General features: G+C 47.9%; 1 long non-coding RNA gene across 1 annotated transcript in view; it reads left to right on the top strand.

Annotated features, from left to right (window-relative positions):
- Nucleotides 1-1,041: 1,041 nt before the first annotated feature.
- LOC127305576 (uncharacterized) overlaps nucleotides 1,042-27,822 on the top strand; it is a 49,981-nt gene continuing 23,200 nt past the window's right edge. Inside the window, exons 1-2 of the long non-coding RNA XR_007854027.2 lie at nucleotides 1,042-1,153; nucleotides 1,241-1,328. This is a non-coding gene — a long non-coding RNA (uncharacterized lncRNA). The remainder of the gene's footprint in view (nucleotides 1,154-1,240; nucleotides 1,329-27,822) is intronic.

Below are 27,822 nucleotides of genomic sequence, written 5' to 3'. Positions count from 1 at the left end.
GGAGGGATTCGACTCGCTCTGATACCACCTTGTCAGGACCCGGAGGTCAGGACTTGGCCATGGCCGGAGAAGGGAAGAGGGAGGAGCTCCGGTGGCTCAGATCTACCAACTAAGTAAGGTAAAGTGCAAAACAAGGGGATAAATTTAGGGTTTCATTATGCGTGCCTCCCATCCTCCCTCTCCTACTCTTTTTATAGCCAAAGAGTAGGACCATGCAGGTTAACAAGTTCTGTGCTTATTACAACTTAAACACGCTTAGCGCGCGAAAAAGGTAGTTCAAAAAGGTAAAGACATCCTAGCCGTCGATCGTCGAAGAGGGCGATCCGGGCCTTCCGCTGCTGATGAACGTCGCTGTCATTGACTGGTCCTGACATGGTGGCCGGCGGCCGGCGGCCGGGAGCCGTGGGGAGGTGGAGGAGCTCACGCTGGAGCTGGAAGGGCCGGTACGGAAGGTAGCCGAGGGGAGCTGGTGTGGACGAGCAAGGTAGACGGCGGGCCGCGGAGAGGACGCTGCTACCTGCACAGGTCTCCCTACGGAGAGATCACCGTTTGTGTTCCCTTTGATGAGATTTTGGTGAAAGGAGTGCTGCCGGTGCTTGGATGTGGAGGGGCGCTGGGATGGAGGTGGCTCTGCACTTCCAGCAGCTCTACCTGTGCTCCTCCCAATCCTCCATCTGCTCCCCCCGCGCTGCTAAACAGGGTCACACGCGACCTGGTGAGTTTTGTTTCCAAACTCAGGTGATTTGATTGGTTTTATTTAACTTTTCATTGGATGTGTCCTCTTAGTCATTTCTGATATTTTTTAGATCAACCGTGCCACGAGAGGAAGGAGCAAGTATGGCTAATTAGTAATTGAGATATTACCAAGAGAAATTTCAGCGGTGGAGTAAGGGCAAGTGTAAGTCCACTCTTTTGTTTTAAATGACGTTATTCAGTTGCAACTTTCTTTTAGAACAAAAATCTGTAAATCGCATGTATCAATTATGTCTGACCAAGAGATGATTGGAGCATATGATTCATTTTATTTCTTGGCAGTTAGATATGAAAATCTTAATTCTCCTCTGTGTATCTTGCTGATCGTAGGAAGTCCATGCTTTCCTCTCCAGAAGTGTCATGTTTTTTCCTCTAAAATGAAGCCAGTGGTGCATAAGAGGTCAGAATTTGTTTTATTTGAATTTATGTTTGCTTTGTAATCTTGTTTTCCTTTCTAATTGGCATGTGTGACTATGGTTTGATGAAGGTATAATGTTTGGATTTGCAAATGTACTGCAAGAAGATGGAAAGAAGCAAGTCTCTGTGAAATATGCCAAAGATAATCTGACACGCAGGTTAGGAACTCATGATATATAACGATGTGATTTATTATGTTCTACAAGCATACATGAAACCACATGTGTTCTAGAACAGATTCAGTGTCATTGTATCCTTGGTATTGTTGGTACTTCAGGTACAGCATAAATTAACAAACGAGACACACGTTCTCCTAATTAGTGTGTTGCTTCAATCCCTTCTGTGCATAGCTTTTGTTGGTATATCGTTCGTACCAATTTGGTTCTGCAATAGAAAGGAAGTGTGTCGCTGCCTGCTATGATGATGGTTGTTGGCTGGGTTGGAGGCTGAGCTGAAGGCCGGCTTTAGTGGTATAGTCAATACAAACTAATTTTATGAAGTTTGGCATTGACAAGGGATTAACTTATCAATGCCTATAGAATGTAGATTAGGTTTTAGTCGGAAGTAGAGGGCAAGTAGATCTCGAAGGTTTCAGCCGAAAAGTATTCGACAATCATGAAAACTAGGGTTTTGTGAGACAATGATTCAATGCTTTCTTTGTCCCTCGACTCCCCCTTAATAGGAGGCGGAGCCGAGGGATTCGTGATACACAAGTTACAGAGTCCGGGAGGGTTTCTGACCCGTCCCGCAAGATTACAAATCTATGTTTCCTAATACAACTCTAGCTTCCCTTAATTCTATCTTGGGCTTCGGAACTTCATATTCTTCGAGTCATGGGCCTTCAGTAAACCCCGGGTACCATCTTCGGCAGGCCCATTAGGGATGCCTATGTCAGTAGCCCCCGAGATTTTGCTTGAATCAAAGAATCAGGGAAAATCTTCAATCTTATATTTTTGCTAAGCTCATCACATATCTTTAAATATGCAATTCTATATTGTACAGGGATACTGGTAGTTGGGGCTAGTTCATCTGACGGATCAGGTAATAGTTAACTGCTCTAGTGGCAATCCGCAAAAACCTACTTCAAGATCACGTCCCTGGACATGATCTCGGGATACTGGTGTAAACTTCGACAGGTGCCGCTTAAGGTCTTACCATTCTGTCGAGTCCCAGTCATATTTTATCGGGTACCTAACGCGTCCGTTAGGATTTTTCTCTGTATCTGTTGATACGGAAAAAAGTAGCAATCCAACGTCAGAGACGGTGCCACGCCGCTCAGAACGGATCTGGGGTCTTACCTTCGCAAAGTTTTGCGGCATTCAGAGATTATTCGCGACTTTTAGCGCTCTGAGAATATATTGTCGAGTGCTTTTTCGGCTGTTGGAATAGCACATTTTATTGAGTCACATATGACTTATATTGACTTCCCGATGGGAGTATATGTCGAGTTATTTGTGTAACTCGAAATATGCTCACTTCTTGTATTATTTCATCGGGCACGCGAACAGCTTTCTCGATGGGAGTAGCCCCCGAGGCTACAACCAAGGACTTGTACTTGGTTGTAGGCTCCACACTTTATGCCGCTATACTGTCATTCTTTCTCAAACTTTTCACATCTATCGGGTGCGCGAACAGCGCTCCCGATGGGAGTAGCCCCCGAGGCTATGAACAAATGCTTGCGTTTGATCATAGGTCCCGCAATTTCTATTTTGTTATACTCGAATTTTACTTTGTTCCAAATTAGCCCCCGAGAATTTGGGCAAAAACTTGTATTTTGATCAAAGGCTCCCGAAATAGTCCACAATTTTCCTGCCACCAATCTCCTTAATCTTCACTGTCGAGATTTTTCCCTTAGTCAAAGTGACCTCATTACTGATGATAGCCACGATCGTTGCATCCGGAAAGCGCGAGTGCTGCTCTCTCTCTGTCTTGTGGGTCCAAATTTCTTGTCAATTTGACACGTCGTGCAAGTGGGGGACACACGTCCTCCGCTTTTCCTGGCGCACGTACTGTAGCGCCTACTCTGTTCCTTCACAGTAAAATACCTTTTTCCCCTTAGTTATGAGTTCATTGTCCACCGCACGATTTCTCCATCCAATGGCGCATTGCTTCGCCAAATCCCTATATAAGTCCTTCTTCCTTCGTTCACACCTTCGCTCGCGCCGCACCTCTGCTTTCCTCTACAAAAAAAATCCTCCATTGCGCCCAGTGCTTCCTGAGCTCATCCACGCCCAAGCTTCGCGCTTTTCCCCATTGTTGATGCCACCACCCGCGCGGCTCACTCGCCATAGCACTCCCGAATCCAAGATGGCCGCTGAAGATCTAGAGTGGGAGAGATCGGAAATCTCCAACCAAGACGTGAACTTGATGAAGAAGCTCGGGCTGATGAGGAAGGAAGGCGCGATTCGCTTCCCCAGCGAAGAAAGCTACCCCTCTCCTCCAATCGAGTATCGGGTTAGTTTCGCGACCACCTAATTCACGGTCTCTCCACCCCCATTCATGATTTCCTCCGCGGCCTCCTCTTTGTCTATGGGGTTCAGTTGCACCAGCTGACCCCTAACTCCATCCTCCATGTCGCCATTTTCATCATCCTCTGCGAGTGCTTCCTCGGAGTCCCTCCTAACTGGGCTCTGTGGAAGCGCATCTTCTGCCTTCGCCGCAATGGCTCCCACAACATCGCCTACAACATAGGCGGTGTTGTTATCTGCGTCCGCTCTGACGTCGAGTATTTTGACGTCAAATTCCCCGACTCCGTCCAAGGATGGCGCAAAAGATGGCTCTATGTGCACGAAGAAAGTGCCAACTCGGTGGAGCACAACATAGCTCCTTTCGATGGAAGCGCCAAGATTCTTCGCCGCCGTTCCTGGGATGCTGAAGCTACCGAAGAAGAAAAAACGGCGACAGAGGCCCTGATGTCTCGTATCCATGAGCTTCAAAACACCCGTGGCAAGGCACTGTCGGGCATCCAGATTATAGCATACTTCCTTAGGATTAGGGTGCAGCCTCTGCAAGCTCGCAAAAATCCCGTTTGGACGTATGCTGGCGAAAAAGATGCTAATAGGCTCTCCAAGGATCTTTCTGTAAAGGACTTGGAGAAACTTATCCGAAGAATTTCATCGCTCAGCAAGAAGGATCCTATTCCATCCTCTTGCCGCGTGGAGCCATACAGCGCCACCAATCCTCTTCCCCGGGTATTTTCTTCTTGTATTTTGTCCTCTCGACTTTTTTGTCTTCCCGAACTTTTACTATTTTGTCGACTGCTTTTTTTTACTAACACCCCTGCATAATTTCTCTTGTCTACATTTTTCTGTAGAATCACCCAATCCTACCTTCTCTTCCTCCTCTTCCTGAAGATGGAGAAGTTGAAGAACAGGCTGTTGTCACTGACGACAACCAGGGTACTTCTCTCCCTGAGAGTGAAACCAGCTTCTCTGAGTCTATCAATTTCCGACAGCATAGCTTTGCGGTTTGGTTCCGAAAAACGCCGCAAAGGTTGTTTGATTGGTCTCACTATTGGATCCAAATTCTCGGCAAGTTCCCTGGGTACTCCTGGCATGTCAGCTGGACACCATGCGAAGATTTTCCAGTGCTCACGGAGGAAATCGACGAGCGCGCTTTCCTATGCGAGGTCCATATCTGTTGCAATGGACGTCGTCTTCTTTGGATCTGTTGGGTGAATCTGCACTTCCTTGGAATCTTTCGTAGTGTTGAAGGTTGGCTCCCTGAGAGGCCTTCCTACATCTGGTAACACATCATAATCGGTTGTGAGCCTTGACGCCATATATTATGCCTGCATCCCGAAAGTTTCTGACAGCCTATGGAAATCCTTGTCGCACTTATCAGCTAACGCAAAACTGTCTTTGACTGTAATTGGTCCCTGACAAGGTATTAACTTGTCAATGCCTACAAGTAGTAGACTAGGGTTTCGTTGGATGTAGAGGGCAAGTAGATCTCAAAGGTTTCAGCCGAAAAGTACTCGACGAAATAAAACTAGGGTTTGCTCAACAATGATTCGATGCCTTTCTCGTCCCTCGACTCCCCCTTATATATGAGGCGGAGCCAAGGGTTTCGTATTGTACAAGTTACAGAGTCCGGGGAGGTTTCTAACTCATCCCGCAAGATTACACACAACACTTCCTATTACAACTCTAACTTTCCTTAATAATATCTTTGGGCTTCCGAGTCTTCTTATTCTTCGGGTAGTGGGCCTTCATCAAACCCTGGGTACTATCTTCGGCATTCCCATTGGGGATGCCTATGTCAGTCCCTTAGGCCCAAGTAGCCTCCATAGCAGGTACGTGTAATGTGGTACCGCCATAAACCTGGCGTATGCTGGTCGTCCCAACAATGCGTGGTATTGCGATGGGAAATCAACAACTTCGAACTCCAGCCTTTCTATTCTGTAATTTTCTCGAGTGCCAAACTAAACGTCGAGATTGATCTTCCCCAGTGGGTAACTTGGCTTCTCTGGTGTGATGCCGTGGAAACGTGTGTCTGTAGGCTTAAGGTTTGCCAGGGATATGTTCATCTTCCTTAGTGTATCTGCGTACATAAGGTTTAAACTGCTGCCTCCATCTATGAATACTCGAGATACGTCGAATCCGGCGATTACTGCTGGTAAGATAAGTGATGATTGCCCTGGTCGAGGAACTTGCTGCGGGTGATCCGCTATTGTGAAGCCAATGTCCTGTCCCGACCAATTTAGGTACTCAATCGTTGGTGGAGGCATCCACTACAAGAAATGTGTTAACTAGTGACCTTCTTACAATGACCACACATAAATTGGTCATACCTCTATGACCATTTGGTAGCAATTGGTCGTACTACATTTGGGAGGGTCTAAAACCTAAATCATTACGACCATCTTAGTTTTTAAGGTCATAATTTTCTTACATGAAATGGTCATATTGTTGCCTGCCAAAACCCACCGGCGAGCAGCGACGGGCAACACCATAGAGCCGGGAGGCTCCCAGAACTGCGGTTGGCTCTGGTCCCTCGGGCGACGGCCCGCAATGCCTTCTGGCACACGTCCCAGCTAAATGCAAGGGCGTGCCACCTGACCTATACCTGGTCAGGAAGGTGTTGGATTGCTTCGATTAGCTTCCTGCATGGCAAAACACGTAAACATTAAATACGAGCCCCGATCGGCTCTTAAGTTGTTCTGTGGATCGGCTCAAAGAGCCGATTGTCCCGTGGTTCGTGTTAGATTTGTAGTAACATGGGACTCTTGTTTAATCGATATCAAGATAAATCAATCTACGACAGTTTGGGGTTTTCACCGCATAACCGGAACATCCTACACGTAATTGAGCCTAGCAGATACGCAAGATAGTAGGAAAAACTATCCCTAAAGAGGCCTAAAAACCAACATAAAGTCGATCCCCGGAACAATCCCTCTAGGAACAGCAAAACTACACCTCACGCACTACCGGATCATTCAACCCGTTTGCAAGGCCTAACCATACAGATATCAAACCAATCCTTGAAGAACAAGGAGCAACTATAACAGATCAGATCTACCAAGTAAAGACTAAACAAGATGCTACCCTTACGCCTAAGATAGGTGTAAAGGTAGCTAGACGTTGAAAGGTGACGTAGCTAAGCAAGTATATCAGAAAAGCATCCACGTCAGCCCTAAAACATCTATGATAACGGTGTCGCTCGCCATCAACAAGGCTTCAGCACGAGCAACACCAGGTAACGAATAAACAGATACTGCCTAGATCGCAAGGCAGCATGACGCTTACCCGGAAGAAACCCTCGAAACAAGGGGTGGCGATGCGCCTAGATTGATTTGTTGTGAACGTGTTCGTCCTCTTCTCAATAACCCTAGATACATATTTATAGTCCGTAGACTTTCTAACATGGGAATAATCCCAATCGTGTACGAGCTAAACTCTAACTCTTTACTCCTAACCGACACGGAAACTACTATAATTTACAGATACACGGGCCACTTAGCCCAAAATCTCGTACAAGGCCGATTCATCATCTCCTTTACGTGCATAGCTTCCAAGCCCATCTAAATCACGGCCCACCTTCTGAACTGGTTAAATTCTGTTGGTAACACATGCCCCCCTGGTTTTGGCAATGGTAATTCCAAAACCACTCTGTTTTTCCTCGTAGGGTCACGTCGCGGCAGGGCAGAACCGTCGCAGTATCCTTCATCATGATGCCTTGCCTTCTCAACTTCTCTGCACGATTTGACAGTTTTTTTGGCACCACTTCCTCGGAAACAGCGGTATCATTAAATCTCCACTATATCCCATTATTTAACCGCGCCGTACAGTTTGCCTCTTCATCCCCTTGCTCCGTACTAGCCATCGGCAAAAAACCCCCTTCCTCCATAGCCATGTCTTCCTCTTCCTCCTCCTCCGCCTCGTCGGGCATCTCCTTCCAGTCCTCCTCTTCCTCCTCCCACGAATCTACGCCGGAGTGGACGTTGACGGCGGCGCACAACCGCCACGCCCCAGAGGAATGGGACCAGGAGGACCATGACTCCTCCATTTGGTCCGAGGACAACAGGTCCTTGACCGACGGGGAGGACGACCTCCAGTTCCTCGTCGATGGGGAGCTGGAAGCGGAGAGCGAGGACGACCGCTTCTCCTGGGATGACTTCACCTCCTCCGACGAGGAGGAAGAAGAGGAGGACGACGACGACTCCCTCGAGGACTACCCGCCGGCGAAGCGCTTCCGCGCCGGGTCGGACGATGACGACGATGACGATGACGAGGAGGAGTACGGGACCCCCGCCAAGGGCTACAGCAGCAGCGACGAGGAGCCCGCCGGCAGCAGTGCCGACGGCAGCTTCGACGACGACGAGGGCAGCGACGGCCCATAGATTAGTCCCTACTAGTATACGGCTAGTAGTAGTAGTAGATTGGTCAATAGACCTTTCTTTTGTTCTTCCTCCCCCGAGCAATCGGCTCTTTCTTTGTAAGAAATCCTTTCTATTAATGAAGAAAATATTCTTATGCTGATTTTGCTTTCGCATCAATTTCGCCGATTGTCAGAGTAAGTTAATGCGCAAAGAGCCGATGACAGTGCATCGGCTTTTCCCATAAAACGCAATTCAGGCCAAATTGCCGATTTAGTTGCCTATTCACACGATAATTGCAACCTCCGTCTGAGAAAACAAACTCAGATCCCTCAAAATTGTCGTACGAACAGGTCCAATTCGCGATCATGCAAACCTTAAATCTCAAACGCACAGATCCCCTCCACAAACTTTAACGGGAGAACCATCCCAATGCCATGGTCTCTGGCCTGAAGATAATCTGTTGCGCTTGTTCCTCTAGAGTCGATGGCTGCGCATCGGCTGTTTAATCTGGAGTCGATGTCTGTGCATCGGCTATTACTTGTATGTAAAAAAAAAATTTACCGGCCGATTTTATGCATCGGCCTCCATATTTCGAGAAGTTGTTCGATGGATGCGAAGTAAAACACATCAGCAGATTGAGCAACGACGAAGCCGACGTTCTTGCAAACATCGGGTCACAGTGCCTTGCAGTCTCGCCAGGTGTATTTTGGGAAGAAATAGCAGAGAGATCTACGAAGTCGACAAAACCAAAAAAGAAGGAGAAGAAACCCACGGGGGCTACCAAGGAAGAGCAAGAGGAAGAAGAAGAGGATCAGGACCTGGTCATGATGATACAGATACCATGGATGCAGACGTACATATCATACATCCTGAAGAAAGAAATACCCGACGACCCAGTCGAAGCTAGGCGAGTTATTAGACGATCAAAGGCTTTTACTGTTGTCAAAGGGGAGCTATACAAACGAAGTATTTCGGGAGTACTACAGAGGTGCGTCACACCCGAGGAAGGAAGGATGATCCTGAAGGATGTACACGAAGGAATTTGCGGTCACCACGCGAGTAGCCGAGCTATTGCTGCCAAAGTCTTTCGAGCTGGATTTTACTGGTTGACAACAATAGAGGACGCAAAGGAGATAGTACGGACCTGCGATGCGTGCCAGAGGTTTGCCGCAAAACCTCACTCCCCAGCAGCAGAGCTGATGCCAATACCTTTGTCTTGGCCCTTTGCTCAATGGGGCCTCGATATGGTGGGAAAGTTACACAAATCTTGGCCAGGAGGAAAGGAGTATATGCTGGTCGCTGTCGATAAATTTACAAAGTGGATAGAAGCAAAGCCGATAAACTCACCAGACGGGGCATCCGCAGTTAAATTCGTAAAAAGTCTCGTCTTCAGGTTTGGAGTGCCTCATAGTATCGTCACGGACAATGGCAGTAACTTCACATCCAATGAGTTCAAAGATTATTGCGAAGAAGTAGGTATCAAGCTAAACTTTGCGTCGGTTGCACACCCGCAAACCAACGGTCAAGTCGAGAAAGCCAATGGAATAATCTGCAACGGCATCAAGAAACGCTTACTAGTACCATTGGAGAAAGCTCGATACACCTGGCCAGAGGAGCTACCCAGTGTATTATGGAGCATACGAACAACACCAAACACAGCGACACAAGAAACTCCGTTCTTCTTGGTCCATGGAGCGGAAGCAGTACTACCAATTGAGGTAGAGCACGATTCTCCACGAGTCGTAGAATATGTTGAAGAGGTGTCGAGAAAAGCGCTAGAGGATGACGTCGACGCACTCGACGAGGCTAGAGATGAAGTACTCTCCCGAGTAACAAAATGTCAACATGACTTGAAGAATTACCACAGTCGACGTTTGCGGCCAAGATCCTTTCAGGTGGGAGACTTAGTTCTTCGGCTCACGCAAAAAAGTCATGAAAAGCTCGAGTCACCATGGCTTGGACCTTACATCGTCACAGAAGTAATCGGAGGAGGAGCATACAGGATAAAGGACAAGAAGACAGGGGTGGAGGAGCCAAATCCCTGGAACGTGGCGCAACTCAGGCGGTTCTACGCCTAGAGTCAAAATATAGTCCTTGTAAAACTTCAATGTACTGAAACGCCCGCGAGTTTTCAGACGCACTCTTTTCCTTTTTCGGGGCACCGAGTGGGGCCGGGAAAGGTTTTTAATGAGGCGGGCTCGCGGTGCTACAATATAGTAAAAATAGTTGAGACATACATTTCTTCGGCAGGCTCGGGGGCTTACGCCTCAGACTTGCAAAATATATTCCTGACAATATTTCGCCTCGGTATAAAATACCTCGCGAAACAAACAATGACACAAAATAGCAATCAAGCAAGGAACGGGGGCTAGTACCCGCAAATATAGCATGCTCAATACAAATTCCGACGCTTTGGTTTAAAAACCTCGCGCATACAATAAATAAAGTCGACACCAAGATACTTGAGGCATCAACGAAGAAAAAATAGTTTATCCGCTGTACAATATAGAAGGTGATCACAATATACAAGAAAGTTCTGAGAAAAAATCAAAGGAAAAATCAATGATGACCTAGTATGTTATCTATGTTTAGTCGATTTGAAGAGCGAGTGCTATGCTCAGAGTAGCTGCCTCTCACGAAGAATTCAGAATCCATCCGAAGAAGTTCATCCATCATAGCTTCGGCCACAGGAGTTACATAATCATCAATTCTGCTAACATCCCTCTTCTTTTTCGCCATCTTCGCCAAACACTTGGGGATAATTTGGTTCATATCAAACTTCGGGTGGCAGATCTTGATCATGATCATAGCAAATCTGGCGCCGGCAGAGAGCTGCGCCATAATAAAGTCATGGATCTTCGAGGCATCTTTAAACTTCTCCATCAAGCCAAGAAGAGTATCGGGTGTTTCGTTACGAGGAAACATCGTCTTGTAAACCAACGACAAGGTTCTAGTACAGAAATCCAGGAAATCGCGAACCTGGGAGGCGCGGTCTTGAAATCGGACAATTTGTCGTGTTCTTTCGGGAGTGGCCCAGAACAAACAGCCATGATCAGGAGAGAGATTGACAAGCAAGTTGGTCCTTGTATCTACCCTATCATCCTCAGCAGCAGAATCAAGCCAGGAACCTATTCAATGACAGAAGGAAGATTTCAAAAAAACAGGGAGGATACAACATACAGGTAGAAGAAGTTTTGGTTCAACAAAAAATACCAGATATATCGGCAGCAGCCTCATCCATCAACTCAAGCATGGAATTTTCTCGAGAAGTCGCCTTTTTAGCTTCAGAAATGGCAGCGTCCATAGCAGCGATGGCCTCTTGAGCTTGTTGAAGCGCAATTTTTTCGGCTTCGGATGCCTTGCGAGACTGTTCCATCATCACAAGCGTTTGTCTCTTCGCATATTGAAGTTGCTGCCGAAGTTCATCCAATTCTTGCGGCAAGGAATCTTCGACAGGTTCAGCCTTATCAAGATTTTTTCTTGAGCAAGAAGGAGAAGGCAAAACATCGGGAGGAGCAGAAGACGGAGTATAGTTATCAAATACCAACTGAAATTTAACAAAAAGAAAAGTCGATATCAATCAACAAGCAAAATAGAGTTTTCATTGATCTTTCAGAATATTTACAAAAGCGTTACAGCGGATCTAGTGGGGTACATGTCGCCAAACAACTACTTTGGCGACATCATCAAAAACAAAAGAAAGAAAAGGAGAAGGCGTTCAACTAGACCTCCGGCTTTGATGAGCTAGGAGTCGAAGCTGGCTTGATCCCGAGATAGGCCAAGATTTTCTTCGCGTTGGGCTTGGCTGCTTTGATCAACGAACGCCACTTCGTTTGTTCTATCTGCTCGGTGGCGCCAACTTTCGTCCAGTCAACAGTTTGTTGGCTGTCCGCGACCAAGGCAACAGTGCTTTCGACGGCAACTTTCATGTTTTCTTGGCGCATCTTCAGTCCAAGATCTTCCGATGAATCAAACTCTTTGGCAAGAGCAAGAAAAGTTTTGGGCTCCTCTTTCCTGGGGAAGAAGTAGGGGAACAGCTTCGAGAAACCCGCGTCAGTATGTTCTATGCTCTCGCGAACTTCGGTTCCATGAAACTCCAGAAAAGAGAGTGCGTCCAGAAGAGGATCATCATCGGGATCTTCAAGCTCAAATTCTTGGTGTGTTTTGGCTGCCGAGGAAAACACGTGTTGGTCGACAGCATGAAGGAAAAGTTAATCTTAAAAAAGAAAAGAGATAGAGGGGTACGACAAAAATTACCGACAAAGCCCCGATTCTGCGCGAGTAAGCGCTTGGTGATTGCCTTTTCACGAGTAGCTTGGGAGGCCTTGTGTTCGTTTAAAGCAGCTTCGGCAGCATCAAGCCTCTTCTGCAGATCTTCGACACTAGCAGCCTTTGCCGTAGCCTCTTCAGCTTCTACTTTAGCTTGGCTAGCATCAAGCTCAGCTTTCTTGCGAGCCATTTCACTCTGCTCTAGTTTCTGAGCAAGAGTGTCGACAAGCTTGTTGGCTTCTGCAAGTTTCTCTGCCAACAATAATCAAGAAGATGTCAAAAATACAAACAAAGCAGGAGCAGGAAATCGTAAGGCAGGAGTCATAGAAAAATTAGTACCATCAGTCTTGCTAGCATATTCACGATACCCAACAAATTGGGCACCGATTCGAAGAAGTTCTTTGATCATAGGCTGTCAAAGAAAGACAAGGAAAGAAAACGTCGGTACGGGAAAATATAAAGACATAGAAGAAGGAACCAAGAGGAAATATAGATGAGCAACTTCAGAACTTACGTCATCCAAGAGAGAATTAGAGGAGCTACCCAATTCAAGGGTAGGCTCCACGATCGTTTCTACCCTTGTCCTTTTTGGTGAAGGGACAAGGGGGCTTGAAGGTGGAGTGGGAGCGCCAACATTCAGTTGAGGAGGCGAAGATTTCTCTCCTTCGGCTGGCGTCTCCGAAACAACTAAAGTACGTGACGAGCTCGTTCGAGCAGCCACGTCAAGAGTTGGTGGTTCTTCCTCATCATCACTGTGAATAAAAGACGACAGCATAAAAAGCAAGGTAGACAGAAAACTTCGGGTACAAAGATAATAAAAAAAAACTTACGAGCTGATGAGGGATTCAAGGTATGGATCATAAGCTGCCTTCTGACGTGAAGGATCAACTTCTTCGGCTTTGGAGGTTCCGGAATCCTCGGCGTCATTCCTTTTCCTTATGTTCCTTGGAGAAACAGCAGGAGGAGGAGATTGTGCCGACATGGTGCCCTCGGAGGCAGCTTCTTTTTCTGATGAACCCGCAGATTTCCGAGAATCTACGGGTTCATTTACAAAAGAGGGGGCATCTTGGTTGTCATCGGTGAGGATGGCCCTTTCCTCGACTTCTCCACCTTCAGGAAGGGGAGGGAGCGAGACGAGGTTTGGATGGTTCTATAAAAAAAAGCAGAGGAGGATGTTAAAAAGACGGCAAGGGAAAAATAAAGACAACATATTAATAGCAAACCAAGCAAAAAAGCTAACCTTGGGAAGTGGATTGGTGGCGCTGAATGGTTTCACGCGGCAAGAAGAAGGGACAGGATCTTTTTTGCTGAGAGACGAGATTTTCCGGACAAGTTTCTCCAAGTCCTTGACCTCTAAATCCGTCGACAACCGATCAACGTCCGTGGCGCCAGAATATTTCCAGAGAGGGTGTTTGCGAGCCTGAAGAGGCTGCACTCTGGTCCTTAGAAAATAGGCTGTAATTTGGATGCCTGATAATTCTTTGCCGTGAGTATTTTGCAACTCGTGGATACGGGCCATCAGGGCTTCAGTCGCTGTTCTTTCTTCTTCGGTGGCCTCTGCATCCCAGGAGCGGCGGCGAAGAATTCTCTCGGCACCATCAAAAGGAGGGATGTTGTCTTCAGCACATCCGTCGTTCTCCTCCTGAATGTACAGCCACTTCTTGCGCCACCCTTGAACTGAGTCAGGGAGCTTCACGTCGAAGTAATCGACGGTGGGGCGAACAGAAATTACAACGCCGCCTATATTATAGGCGACGTTGGGAGAGCCATTACGGCGACAGAAGAAAATGCGCTTCCATAGCGCCCAGTTAGGCTGGACGCCAAGGAAGGCTTCACAGAGGGTGATGAAGATAGAAATATGGAGGATAGAATTGGGGGTCAAGTGGTGAAGTTGCAGACCATAAACAAAAAGCAGTCCGCGGAGAAAAGGATGAATGGGGGCGGAAAGACCGCGGATGAGGTGGTCGATGAAACTTACCCGGTACCCCATTGGAGGGGTTGGGTAGCTCTCCTCACTAGGAAAGCGCAGTGCGTTGGGCTTCTTGCTGAGCCCTAGCTTCTTCAGAAGGTTGGTGTCCTGGGCGGAAAGCTTGGATCTTTCCCACTCCATGGTCCCCAGATCCGCGGCGGCCATTGCAGATTCTGGCGTACTGTGTCTAGTCAAGCGGCGCGGAGGTATTCACAATGGTGCAGGAGTGCAGAGCTTAGAGAATTGGGGAAGCGCAGGAGGATTCGCAGAGGGGAGAACAGCAACGGCGCGAGCGGAAGTGCTCGAGGAAGAAGAAGGAGATCTTATATAGAGGTGCGGCGAAACGGCGGACCGTTAGATGGACAAAGTGTGCAGCAGATGATAGCCACGTAGGAGCGAGGGTAAAATAGTATTTTACAGTGGAGGAGTTACGGTACGTGTGCCGGAAAAAGCGGAGGACGTGTGTCCCCTACTTGCACGACGTGTCAACGTGGTGAAAACAATGGACCCACAAGGCAGAAAAATTACGGCTATCAACAGCAATGAAGTTACTTCGACCAAGGGAGAAAATTTCGACAAGAAAAATAAAAGAGGATTGACGACAGGAGAAGTTCTTGAATACTTCGGGAGCCTTTGATCAAATACAAGTTTTTGCCCAAATGCTCGGGGGCTACTTCGAAAAAAGTAAATTTCGAGTATGACAATATAGAAATTGCGGGAGCCTATGATCAAACGCAAGCTTTTGTTCATAGCCTCGGGGGCTACTCCCATCGGGAGCGCTGTTCGCGCACCCGAAGAGATAAAAAGAAGAAAATATCGAGAAAGAATGACAATATAGCGACATGGTGCACTAGAATGTTGAGACTACAACTAAGCACAAGTCCTTGGCTGTAGCCTCGGGGGCTACTCCCGTCGGGAACGCTGTTCGCGTGCCCGATGAAAATTATCAAAAAAGAAAAAAGAAGAGGAGAAAAGAGGAAGGTAAAAAAAATATAGAAGGAGCATATTTCGAGTTATAAAAATAACTCTACATATACTCCCATCGGGAGAGCAATATAAAGTCAGAAATTGATTCGATGAAATGTGCTATTCCAACAGCCGAATAAGCACTCGACAATATATTCTCAGAACGCCAAAAGTTGCGAATAAATTCTGAATGCCGCAAAACACTGCGAAGGTAAGACCCCAGATCCGTTCTGTGCGGCGTGGCATCGCCAAAGACTGCGCTCTGCTACTTTTTTCCACATCAACAGATGTGAAGAAATATCCCAGCGGACGCGCTGTGGACCTGATAAATTTGACTGGGACTCGACAGAATGGTAAGACCTTAAGCGGCACCTGTCGAAGTTTACACCAGTATCCCGAGATCATGTCCAGGGACGTGATCTTGAAGTAGGTTTTTGCGGATTGCCACTAGAGCAGTTAACTAGTACCTGATCCGTCAGATGAACTAGCCCCAACTACCATTATCCCTGTACAATATAGAAATTCATGTGAAGAAATATAGACAAGTTAAAGTTGTCGAGTAAAAATAAACAGGGGAGATTTTCCCTGACTCTACGACTCAAGCAAAATCTCGGGGGCTACTGACATAGGCATCCCCAATGGGCCTGCCGGAGATAGTACCCGGGGTTTACTGAAGGCCCACTACCCGAAGAATAAGAAGACTCGGAAGCCCAAAGATGTTATTAAGGAAAGCTAGAGTTGTAATAGGAAGTGTTGTATGTAATCTTGCAGGACGAGTTAGAAACCTCCCCGGACTCTGTAATTTGTACAATACGAATCCCTCGGCTCCGCCTCATATATAAGGGGGAGTCGAGGGACGAGAGAGATCATCGAATCATTGTTGAACAAACCCTAGTTCTATTTCGTCGAGTATTATTCGGCTGAAACCTTCGAGATCTACTTGCCCTCTACATCAAACAAAACCCTAGTCTACTATTCGTAGGCATTGACAAGTTAACGCCTTGTCACACATGCTTGGGAAATATTTCTTGAGATGTTGCCCATTGACAGCTACTGGGAATTTAACCCCGTCCAACTGCTCGAGCATGTATGCATTACCCTTCAAGGCCTGATCGACTCTGTATGGCCCGTGCCAATTAGGAGACCATTTGCCATATGCTTTATCCTTAGTTTCTAATGGCAACACAGCTTCCCATACCAGATCACCAACCTGAAACTCCTTTGGTCTCACCTTCTTATTGTATGCGCGAGCTACCTTGGCTTTGTTCTCTTTGATCTTCTCCAACGACCAAAGTCTGAGTTCTGTCAGATCCTCAATACTATCACTCATCAGGGCCGCATATTCTTCAGCCGTTAGATCATTCTGAAACGTAACACGTCTCGAACCAGTCGTAATTTCCCAAGGCAATACGTCTTCTTGTCCATAAACCAACTGGTATGGCGAGGTTTTTATAGCCCCATGACATGACATGCGATAAGCCCACAAAGCCTCTGACAATACTTCATGCCAACGTCTAGGGTGCTCGTCAACTTTTCTCTTGATCAGCTTGATGAGGCTCTGGTTGGACGCTTCAGCTTGCCCATTTGCTTGAGCATAGTATGGAGACGATCGGATCAACTTTATTCCCATGTCATCGCAGAACTTTCTGAACTCCTTAGAGATGAAGACCGAACCTCCATCGGTCGTGATAGTCTGGGGAATTCCGAATCTATGAATGACATGTTCTTTCACAAAATTGATAACATCTTCCGATTTAACCTTCTTCATAGGGACGGCCTCCACCCACTTAGTGAAGTAATCTGTAATGGCCAAAATCCACTCATGGCCTTTGTTCGATGCAGGATGGATTTTGCCGATCATATCCATGCCCCATCCTCGGAATGGCCAAGGTTTGATGATGGGGTTCATTGCTGATGCGGGCACCGTCTGAATTTTCCCAAACATCTGGCATGCTTGGCAACCTTTATAGTACGTGAAGCAGTCCTCAAGCATGGTGGGCCAGTAAAACCCTGATCGCCTGATCAGCCACTTCATTTTATGAGCCGATTGGTGAGTTCCGCAAGCTCCTTCATGTACTTCGTGCAAAAGCCGATTCGACTCGGCTGTTCCCAAACATTTGAGAAGTAATCCTTCCAGAGTCCTGTAGAACATATCATCTCCTATGAGGACATACTTCATGGCTTTGTACCTTATCCGTTTAGGTGCCCCCCGAGCCGGATCTTTCAAGTAATTGAAGATATCGGCTCTCCAGTCATCTGGTTCCAAGGCATATATCTGGACATCGGCTCCTTCTGCGACGTCCTTGTAGCCTGATGCCGTCTGGGCTAGATCGTTGGCCTCAGTATTTTGCGACCTCGGGATCCAATTGAAGTTTATGTACCTGAACTGTGTCATCAGCTCGCGGCATTGCATCCATAATGGGAAGAGGGACTCGCTCTCGCATTTGTATTCCTCTGTGAGCTGGGAAATTACCAACTTGGAGTCTCCAAAAACTTCCACTGCTTCTGCACCGGCTTCTATAAGCAACTCCATACCCTTGTATATTGCTTCATACTCAGCGACATTGTTGGTGCAAGGGGTAGGTAACCTGATGGAGAAGGAATATGTTGCCCCCCGAGGCGACACGAGCAGAATCCCGATGCCACAACCATCTTCACAAACCGATCCATCGAAAAACATGGCCCATGCACGTACCGACAATGCTGCTATATCCGTGTTGATTCGCTCAGCAATAAGATCGGCTAACGCTTGTCCCTTGACTGCCTTCGCTGGCTGATACCGGAGATCGAATTCTGATAACGCAAACATCCACTTACCAAGTCAGCCTTTCAACGCAGGAGCCGACAACATGTGTTTGACTACATCTGATTTGCAGATGATGACGATTTCCACGGTGAGCAGGATGTGACGAAGCTTGGTGCAGGTAAAGAATAGGCAGATGCACAACTTCTCAATCTCAGGGTACCTAGTTTCTGCATCCAACATCCTTCTGCTGAGGTAGAACGCGACTCTCTCCAGACCATCATAGACTTGCACCACCACTGAGGCGATGGATGTTTCAGCTACTGATAGATAAATATAGAATGGTCTGTCCTGCTGGGGTGGAACCAACACATGCGGCTTTGACAGATACTCTTTAATCTCATCGAATGCTTGCTGTTGCTCTGTCCCCCAGCGAAATTCCTCATCGGCTTTAATCTTCACCAACCCCATGAATGGCTCGATTCGCCCTGACAAGTTGGAGATAAATCTTCTGACGAAGTTGATTTTGCCGATGAGACATTGCAGTTCCTTCTCCGTGGTAGGCGGCTTCATTGTGCGCACTGCCTCCTGACTCTTCAGGCCGATCTCAATTCCATGTTCATGAACTAAAAAGCCCAGGAATTGACCGGCCGTCACACCAAACGCACACTTCTTTGGATTCATTCTCAGTCCGAATTTCCTAGTTCGGTCTAAAATGCGTCGCAAATCTTCCAAGTGTCCTTCCACCGAGACAGACTTGACTACCACGTCATCGATGTAGATCTCTACCAATTTGCCAATCAGATCATCAAAGATGTAATTCATGGCTCGTTGATATGTTGCGCCGGCGTTTTTCAATCCGAATGTCATGACCACGTATTCGAACAAGCCTACTGCACCTGGCACTCTGAATGCAGTTTTGTTTATGTCTTCTGGAGCCATGAAAATTTTGTTGTAGCCGGCGTTGCCATCCATGAAACTCAACACTTTATGCCCAGCAGCTGCGTTGATCAACATTTCTGCGATCGGCATTGGATACTCATCCTTTGGAGTGGCTCTGTTGAGATCTCGAAAATCTATGGCGACGCGCATTCGGCCGTCCTTTTTCTCCACAGGCACGACGCTGGAGATCCACTCAGCATACCTGCATGGCCTGATGAACCCGGCAGCCAACATTTTCTCGATCTCTTTCTTGACTTCTTCTAAAACTTCGGCCTGCATCTGTCGTGCTCGTTGCTGGAATGGCCGAAATCCCTTCTTAAGAGGGAGCCGATGCTCAATGATGCTCCTGTCTAACCCGGGCATTTCTGTGTAATCCCAGGCAAAACAATCTGGGTATTCCTTCAACAGAGCTATCATTCGACTCCTCAGATGTGGATCCAACTTCTTGCTGATAAATGTTGGTCGTGGCTTATCCCCAGGACCAATGTCGATCTCTTCTAGCTCATCAGCCGATGTAAACCCATACCCTAGCTTTCCATCACCTGCCAGATCAATGCTGAACACAGGCAAAATATATGATGAGGGTAATATGGGCCGATTGCCTGAATCGGCCTCCTTTTTCATTGCATTGTTCAACGAGGGTTTACAACTTATTTTTAGTTTTTGGGGCCGATCGCAGGGATCGGCCTTGCTACACATGTCTAGCGACTTTGGTGTGGTTACTCTGCCAGGCCAGTGGATAAGACCAGCCTCACTCCGTTTTTTGTAACCTCAATGCGCTCACAGTCGTCCAAATTGACTCTAGAGAGTGGCTCTTGACCGTCTGCGTCCCAGATGTTCATGCCAGCTGTCGATACCTCAATCGAATCATCGGCGTGGACGACTTCTACTTCATCGCCGTCCCATTGTATCAGGCATTGGTGCATCGTGGATGGAATGCAACAGTTGGCGTGAATCCAATCCCTCCCTAGCAGGACAGCGTAGGTGCTTTTGCTGTCGACTATGAAGAATGAGGTAGGGACGGTTTTCCGGCCGACAGTTAGGTCCACGTTCAGAACGCCTTGAGTCTCTGATGCTTGGCCGTTGAAGTCGCTTAGCGTGACGTTGGTCTTGATCAGATCCGAGTTAGAGTGTCCCAAACGTCGCAGCATGGAGTATGGCATGATGTTGACTGCCGCTCCCGTGTCAACCAGCATCCTGCCAACGGGCTGCCCGTTGATATACCCTTTCAGGTATAGGGCCTTCAGATGTTTGTAGCTCTTCTCTCGTGGCTTTTCAAAAATGACTGGTCGTGGGCCGAAGTCGAACTGTGCTATCGGCACTTCTTCGTTTCTTGGAGCACAGAATTCCGAGGGAAGCATGAACACCATATTCGTGCCAGCCGATGCCCTCGCATCGGCTTTTGTCTGTTTGGGGCGCCATTCTTTCTTTGGTGGTCGATCTTCTGCGTCCAAGGTTTGCTGAATCTTCTCGGCCAGATCGGGCCGTGCCTTCCTCAATGTGTGCAGGTATTGTGCCTCAGCTTCTTCCAAGCTACGTAGCCGCTGGACCCTACGCTTCTGGGAGTGACTAAGTCCGTCTGGGCACCACCTTGGCCGATGGTATCGGTCTTCTTCTTCGTCTTCTAATTCCTCAAGATCTTCCTCCGGAGGTGGCTCAGCTCGCCTGCTCTGGGATGGGAGCGGCCCTAGACGTTTGAACACTGATACGTCGCCAGTGTCTCTCTTCTTCTGCCTGCACTCTGGGCAATTCTCGATTGTAGGCAATCGGCTCATCCCTGAATCCCAGCAATGCTTAAATAAAGGGCAGTCCTAGTGTCTGTCCATGTCCCTCTGCTCTCGTGACGTCTCCTTTGCGTGGCGTTCATACTTGTCGTCATCTCGATCATACCGACGATATCTTCTATTGTCAACGTCAGACCGATGATACCTTTGGTCATCTCTGTCGTACTGCCGACGTCGGTCATACTGACGCTCGTATTTGTTAAGGAGATGGTCTGAGAGTGGCCGCTGGTACCGCACGCTCCTGACTTGTTCTTCACTGATGTACCTTTTATCGTCATATCGGAGCCGATCGCTTGAACCGGCCTCCTCTTTGTCCTTGCCACTGGAGTGATTGCTCTCTTCTTTGTCTTTGCCATGAAGGTATACAGACCCTGCCATGTTGACATCGAACGAAAAGTCTAGCCGACGCCTAGCGGAACGGCTGAGTTCGACCATGTTAACGCCAGGGAACGGATGCGTGTCCACTTTCATGGCGAACTGTCCAAAGATCAGACGGCCCTGTTCTATCGCCATTTGGATCTGCTGACGCAACACCTTGCATTCGCTGGTGACATGGGTGAACGAGTGGTGCCACTTGCAGTATGGTTTCCCGTTCAGTTCTTGCGCCGTAGGGATCTTGTGGCCTTCGGGTAGTTTCAGCTGTTTTCCCTTAAGCAGCAGGTCAAAAATTTGCTCAGCCTTGCTTACATCGAAGTCAAATCCCTTTGCTGGCCCTTGTGGTTTCACCCACGTACAGGTCACGGGGGTTGCCCCCCGAGCCCATTCAGCTACGGCTACCTACTGGTCTTCTGCAGAGTCTCCAACCTCGTCCGTCTCGACCAGGGCTACCGGACGTTTGAATTTGTCTTGGTACAACTCCGGGTAACGCTGCTCATATGCTGTTAACTTTTGGGCCATGTGCGCCAGCGAGTTGTACTCAACTTGGAAAACCAGGCCTTTGATTGGTGCTGCTAGGCCTGATACTGCTAGCTCGACTGCTTCTTTCTCGGTTATACGAGCCGAATAGCATCGGTTCTTGACAGTCCTAAAACGCTGGATGTATTCAGACACCGTTTCTCCGCGCCTCTGCCGTACCTGTGCCAGATCGGCAATGCCAGCTTCGGTAGTTTCTTAGTGGTATTGTATGTAAAACTGCTCCTCCATCTGCTTCCATGTCCGGATGGAATCTGGTGGCAATGAGGTTTACCACCCGAAAGCTGGTCCTATGAGAGATTGCGCGAAAAACCTTACGCGTAGCTGGTCTGATGCTGAGATCATACCCAACTATGCTAAATATCGGCTCACGTGTTCGATTGAGCTGGACCCCTCTGATCCACTGAATTTTAAGAACTCAGGGAGCTGATATTTGGGTGGCAGTGGAATCAGATCATAGTCGTTAGGATACGGCTTGGAATAGCCGATTGTTTTCCTCTTTGGCAGTATGCCGAACTCGTCTCTCAAGATCATGCTGATCTGTTCCACTGTATTGGCTGCAGGAGCTGTGCTGTCATGACTTGTTCCGGTGGCGTATTTAGCTAGCCACGCCTGGTTTTCTGCGTCCGCTCCAGGAACCACTGCTAGTGCTCCAGAAACCCCTCCCGCTGAAATCTGGTTCGCGCGCGCGAAGGCGTTAGAATCCGGCACGTACGTGCACACATATCCGTGTGGGATTTCTTTAGGTGGCTCGTACAGGAACTGGTAGTCGCCAGGATCGCCTCCAATTTTGTAGACGACGTACGCCGGTGAAGCCGGCGGCTCTGGGGCTGCCAGTGCAAAGGGTAGCGGCGGTCTGGTGTGTAACGGGATCTCTCCTTGGTGAGTACCTAGGGCGGGCCCCGATGGAGAATAGTGATGCTTCATGATCTCCTGGACCACGCGAACCGCGACGCGTTCAAAAGCGTTCGTCATGCTCTCAGAATGGCGGTGTACAGAATGAGCCACCATGTAGTTGACCTCCTAGCGCAGAGCTCTGGTGCGTTCCTCTGAAGGAGTAGATAGATCCACTTGATCGAGGGCACCCTCGGCTGAAAAACCGTTCCACCTGGTTCCATGTGAACGGGTCTTCGAGAAAGAGCCGATGAGATCGGCTTCGAAGAGAGCTTTGAGCTCATCGTACTTCTTCTTGTGCTCGTCAGGCAAATTGTCGTACGCGACTGGTTCGCCTACCATCTCAGGTGCAGATGTTGACGTGATTGCTGAAGACTGTCCCACCGGGCGTGCCAGAATGTGTTGCCTGCCAAAACCCACCGGCGAGCAGCGACGGGCAACACCGTAGAGCCGGGAGGCTCCCAGAACTGCGGTTGGCTCTGGTCCCTCGGGCGACGGCCCGCAATGCCTTCTGGCACACGTCCCAGCTAAATGCAAGGGCGTGCCACCTGACCTATACCTGGTCAGGAAGGTGTTGGATTGCTTCGATTAGCTTCATGCATGGCAAAACACGTAAACATTAAATACGAGCCCCGATCGGCTCTTAAGTTGTTCTGTGGATCGGCTCAAAGAGCCGATTGTCCCGTGGTTCGTGTTAGATTTGTAGTAACATGGGACTCTTGTTTAGTCGATATCAAGATGAATCAATCTACGACAGTTTGGGGTTTTCACCGCATAACCGGAACATCCTACATGTAATTGAGCCTAGCAGATACGTAAGATAGTAGGAAAAACTATCCCTAAAGAGGCCTAAAAACCAACATAAAGTCGATCCCCGGAACAATCCCTCTAGGAAGAGCAAAACTACACCTCACGCACTACCGAATCATTCAACCCGTTTGCAAGGCCTAACCATACAGATATCAAACCAATCCTTGAAGAACAAGGAGCAACTATAACAGATCAGATCTACCAAGTAAAGACTAAACAAGATGCTACCCTTACGCCTAAGATAGGTGTAAAGGTAGCTAGACGTTGAAAGGTGACGTAGCTAAGCAAGTATATCAGAAAAGCATCCACGTCAGCCCTAAAACATCTATGATAACGGTGTCGCTCGCCATCAATAAGGCTTCAGCACGAGCAACACCAGGTAACGATAAACAGATACTGCCTAGATCGCAAGATGCGATCTAGGCAGCATGACGCTTACCCGGAAGAAACCCTCGAAACAAGGGGTGGCGATGCGCCTAGATTGATTTGTTGTGAACGTGTTCGTCCTCTTCTCAATAACCCTAGATACATATTTATAGTCCGTAGACTTTCTAACGTGGGAATAATCCCAACCGTGTACGAGCTAAACTCTAACTCTTTACTCCTAACCGACACGGAAACTACTATAATTTACAGATACACGGGCCACTTAGCCCAAAATCTCGTACAAGGCCGATTCATCATCTCCTTTACGTGCATAGATTCCAAGCCCATCTAAATCACGGCCCACCTTCTGAACTGGTTAAATTCTGGTGATAACACATATAGAGGATGGAACGGTTCACAACCTTATATTTAGTTCGTTAAGGCCAATTTAAATGGTTATGAATGCTAATTCGCGATGTCTTAAAATGACTTGTGAGCAACCTTAGCAGTTTCGTCTACATATCATGCCCTGTCAACTATAACGTGCCTAGATAGCACTAGGTTTAAACGTACCACTAACATGTGGGACCTACATGTCAATATGATATTTTTTTACTAGGTTCCACTGATGCGTGGGGTCTACTTGTCAATATGATATTACACTATGGTGTCACTCACGTGTGGTGCCTACTCGTCAATCTTATATTCTACTAGAGTTTCACTAACGAGTGGGGCCTACATGTAAATCTGATATTCTATTAAGCGTCATCGTTGGACGACATGTCATTCGGTAGAAATCTTGTGGAGAATCTTGTGTGACTGCAGCATTATAGGGTGTGTCTGAGTTAGAAATCTTGTGAAGAATCTGGTGTGGCTCCTCCAGAAGACTAGAAGAGGGAACGCGCGACAGGAGCACGGCATCCCGAAATTTTAGACACACGGGCGCGGAATACGGAGATTTTAGACACACGCACGGGGAATACGAAAATTTTAGACACATGGCCACGAAATCCGGTCACGCGACGCGACTAACCCTAATCCACCCCAAATATCCCATCCTCCTTCGCGCCGCCAAACTCCTCCGCGCGCGGCGGTGGCTAAACCTACCCCCAGCCGCAGGTCGACTCTCCCACAGCTCCCTCTCGTATGTCCGCCACCGTCCACCCAGGAGATGGCGGGCCGACCACCAGACCCATCTGGTATCGCTTCTAGAAGAGCCAGTGGCCTTCTCTATCACGAGATCAAGGCGTTGCCGGTGTTGATCTGATCCTGGCAGTACCCCGGCGCGCTTCGGCCTCCGCTCCTCTACCCACACCGTCCTCACCGCCCTCAGCAAGTCCGTCGAGCTCTCCTACCACCAGCGGAAGGTCTTCCGCGTTGCCAACCACGCGGACGCCGCCCTCGCGGGGCTCAACGCCGCTAGCTGCGTCTCCAGACTCCACTCCCCCACTCCCCCGCTCCGCCTTGCAGACTAGCATAGGTCCGTCTCCTCCTCCTGATCCAGTTTTGTTCCTATTTCTACTCGCTTTGCCTCGCTCTGCCTGTGCTGCTACATTTCCATTGTAGGGGAATCCGATCTGGAGCGGGACCTAGGGTTCGTGCTTAGGGGGCAATCTCAGCTAGGATTTATGTTTGTAGTTATAGTTTTTTTTTGTGATGTGGCTAGTGTAGGATAACGTTGCATAGAAAACAAAAATTTTCCTACCGCGAACACGAAATCCAAGCCAAGATGCAATCTAGAAGACGGTAGCAACGAGGGGATTATCGAGTCTCACCCTTGAAGAGATTCCAAAGCCTACAAGATGAGGCTCTTGTTGCTGCGGTAGATGTTCACTTGCCGCTTGCAAAAGCGCGTAGAAGATCTTGATCACGATCGCTTCCGGCGCCACGAACGGGCAGCACCTCCGTACTCGGTCACACGTTCGGTTGTTGATGAAGACGACGTCCACCTCCCGTTCCAACGGGCAGCGGAAGTAGTAGCTCCTCTTGAATCCGACAGCACGACGGCGTGGTGTCGGTGGCGGTGGAGAACTCCGGCGGAGCTTCGCTAAAGCACGCGGGAGCTATGGAGGAGAAGGGGGCGGCTAGGGTTTGGGAGGGGGTGGCCGGCCACTCAAGGGGGGCGGCCAGGTTGTGGTCTTGGGGTGGCCGGCCCCCTCCCCTTGGCCCCTCATTATATAGGTGGAAGCCCCAAGTGTTGGTCTCCAAGTCTTCGAATAAGACCCAAACCAAAAACCTTCCATATGGTGGGGAAACCTAGCCAAGCTAGGACTCCCACTAGAGGTGGGAGTTCCACCTCCCATATGGGGGGGTGGCCGGCCCCCTAAGGGGGAGTCCACTTGGGACTCCTCCCCCACTAGGGTTGGCCGGCCATGGAGGTGGAGTCCCATGTGGACTCCACCTTCCTTGGTGGTTTCCTCCGGACTTTTCTAGAACCTTCTAGAACCTTCCATAGAACCTTCCGCGACATTTTAATTCACATAAAATGACATCCTATATATGAATCTTATTCTCCGGAACTCCTCGTGATGTCCGGGATCTCATCCGGGACTCCGAACAAATATTCGAACTCCATTCCATATTCAAGTTCTACCATTTCAACATCCAACTTTAAGTGTGTCACCCTACGGTTCGCGAACTATGCGGACATGGTTGAGTACTCACTCCGACCAATAACCAATAGCGGGATCTGGAGATCCATAATGGCTCCCACATATTCAACGATGACTTTAGTGATCGAATGAACCATTCACATACGATACCAATTCCCTTTGTCTCGCGATATTTTACTTGTCCAAGGTTTGATCATTGGTATCACTCTATACCTTGTTCAACCTCGTCTCCTGACAAGTACTCTTTACTCGTACCGTGGTATGTGGTCTCTTATGAACTTATTCATATGCTTGCAAGACATTAGACGACATTCCACCGAGAGGGCCTAGAGTATATCTATCCGTCATCGGGATGGACAAATCCCACTGTTGATCCATATGCCTCAACTCATACTTTCCGGATACTTAATCCCACCTTTATAACCACCCATTTACGCAGTGGCGTTTGATGTAATCAAAGTACCTTTCCGATATAAGTGATTTACATGATCTCATGGTCATAAGGACTAGGTAACTATGTATCTAAAGCTTATAGCAAATAACTTAATGACGTGATCTTATGCTACGCTCAATTGGGTGTGTCCATTACATCATTCATATAATGATATAACCTTGTTATTAATAACATCCAATATTCATGATTATGAAACTAATCATCCATTAATCAACAAGCTAGTTAAGAGGCATACTAGGGACTCTTAGTTGTTTACATATCACACATGTATCAATGTTTCGGTTAATACAATTATAGCATGGTATATAAACATTTATCATAAACATAAAAATATAAATAATAACCACTTTTATTATTGCCTCTTGGGCATATCTCCAACAGTCTCCCACTTGCACTAGAGTCAATAATCTAGATTACATTGTAAGGTACCTAACACCCATGGCATTCTGGTGTTGGTCATGCTTTGCCCTAGGGAGAGCTTTAGTCAACGGATCTGCTACATTCAGATCAGTGTGTACTTTGCAAATCTTTACTTCTCCATCTTCGATGTACTCGCGAATCGAGTGATAACGCAGCTTGATATGCTTCAGCCTCTTGTGTGACCTTGGCTCTTGTGCATTGGCGATGGCACCCATGTTATCACAGTAAATGATTAATGGGTCCAATGCACTAGGAACCACACCGAGCTCTACAATGAACCTCTTCATCCATACCGCTGCTGATGAAGCCTGGGAAGCCGCTCTGGCCTCTGATTCTGTTGAAGAGTTCGCCACCGTGCACTGCGTCGAGGTTGCCCGACTTACTGCAGCACCATTCAATATAAACACGTACCTGCATCGTGACTTAGAGTCATCAGGATCAATGTTCCAACTTGCATCGGTGTAACTTGTTACAACGAGTTCTTGGTCACCTCCATAACAAAGAAACATATCCTTAGTTCTTTTCAAGTACTTCAGGATATTCTTGACTGCTGTCCAGTGTTCCATCCCTGGATCACTTTGATATCTGCTAGTCAAACTAACAGCATGTGCTATATCCGGTCTAGTACATAGCATGGCATACATGATAGAGCCTACTGCCGAGGCATAGGGGATCTGACTCATCCTTTCTC

Source organism: Lolium perenne, chromosome 6, assembly GCF_019359855.2.
Source record: "Lolium perenne isolate Kyuss_39 chromosome 6, Kyuss_2.0, whole genome shotgun sequence".
NCBI lineage: Eukaryota > Viridiplantae > Streptophyta > Magnoliopsida > Poales > Poaceae > Lolium > Lolium perenne.
This window is presented reverse-complemented; position numbering and strand designations above follow the sequence as displayed.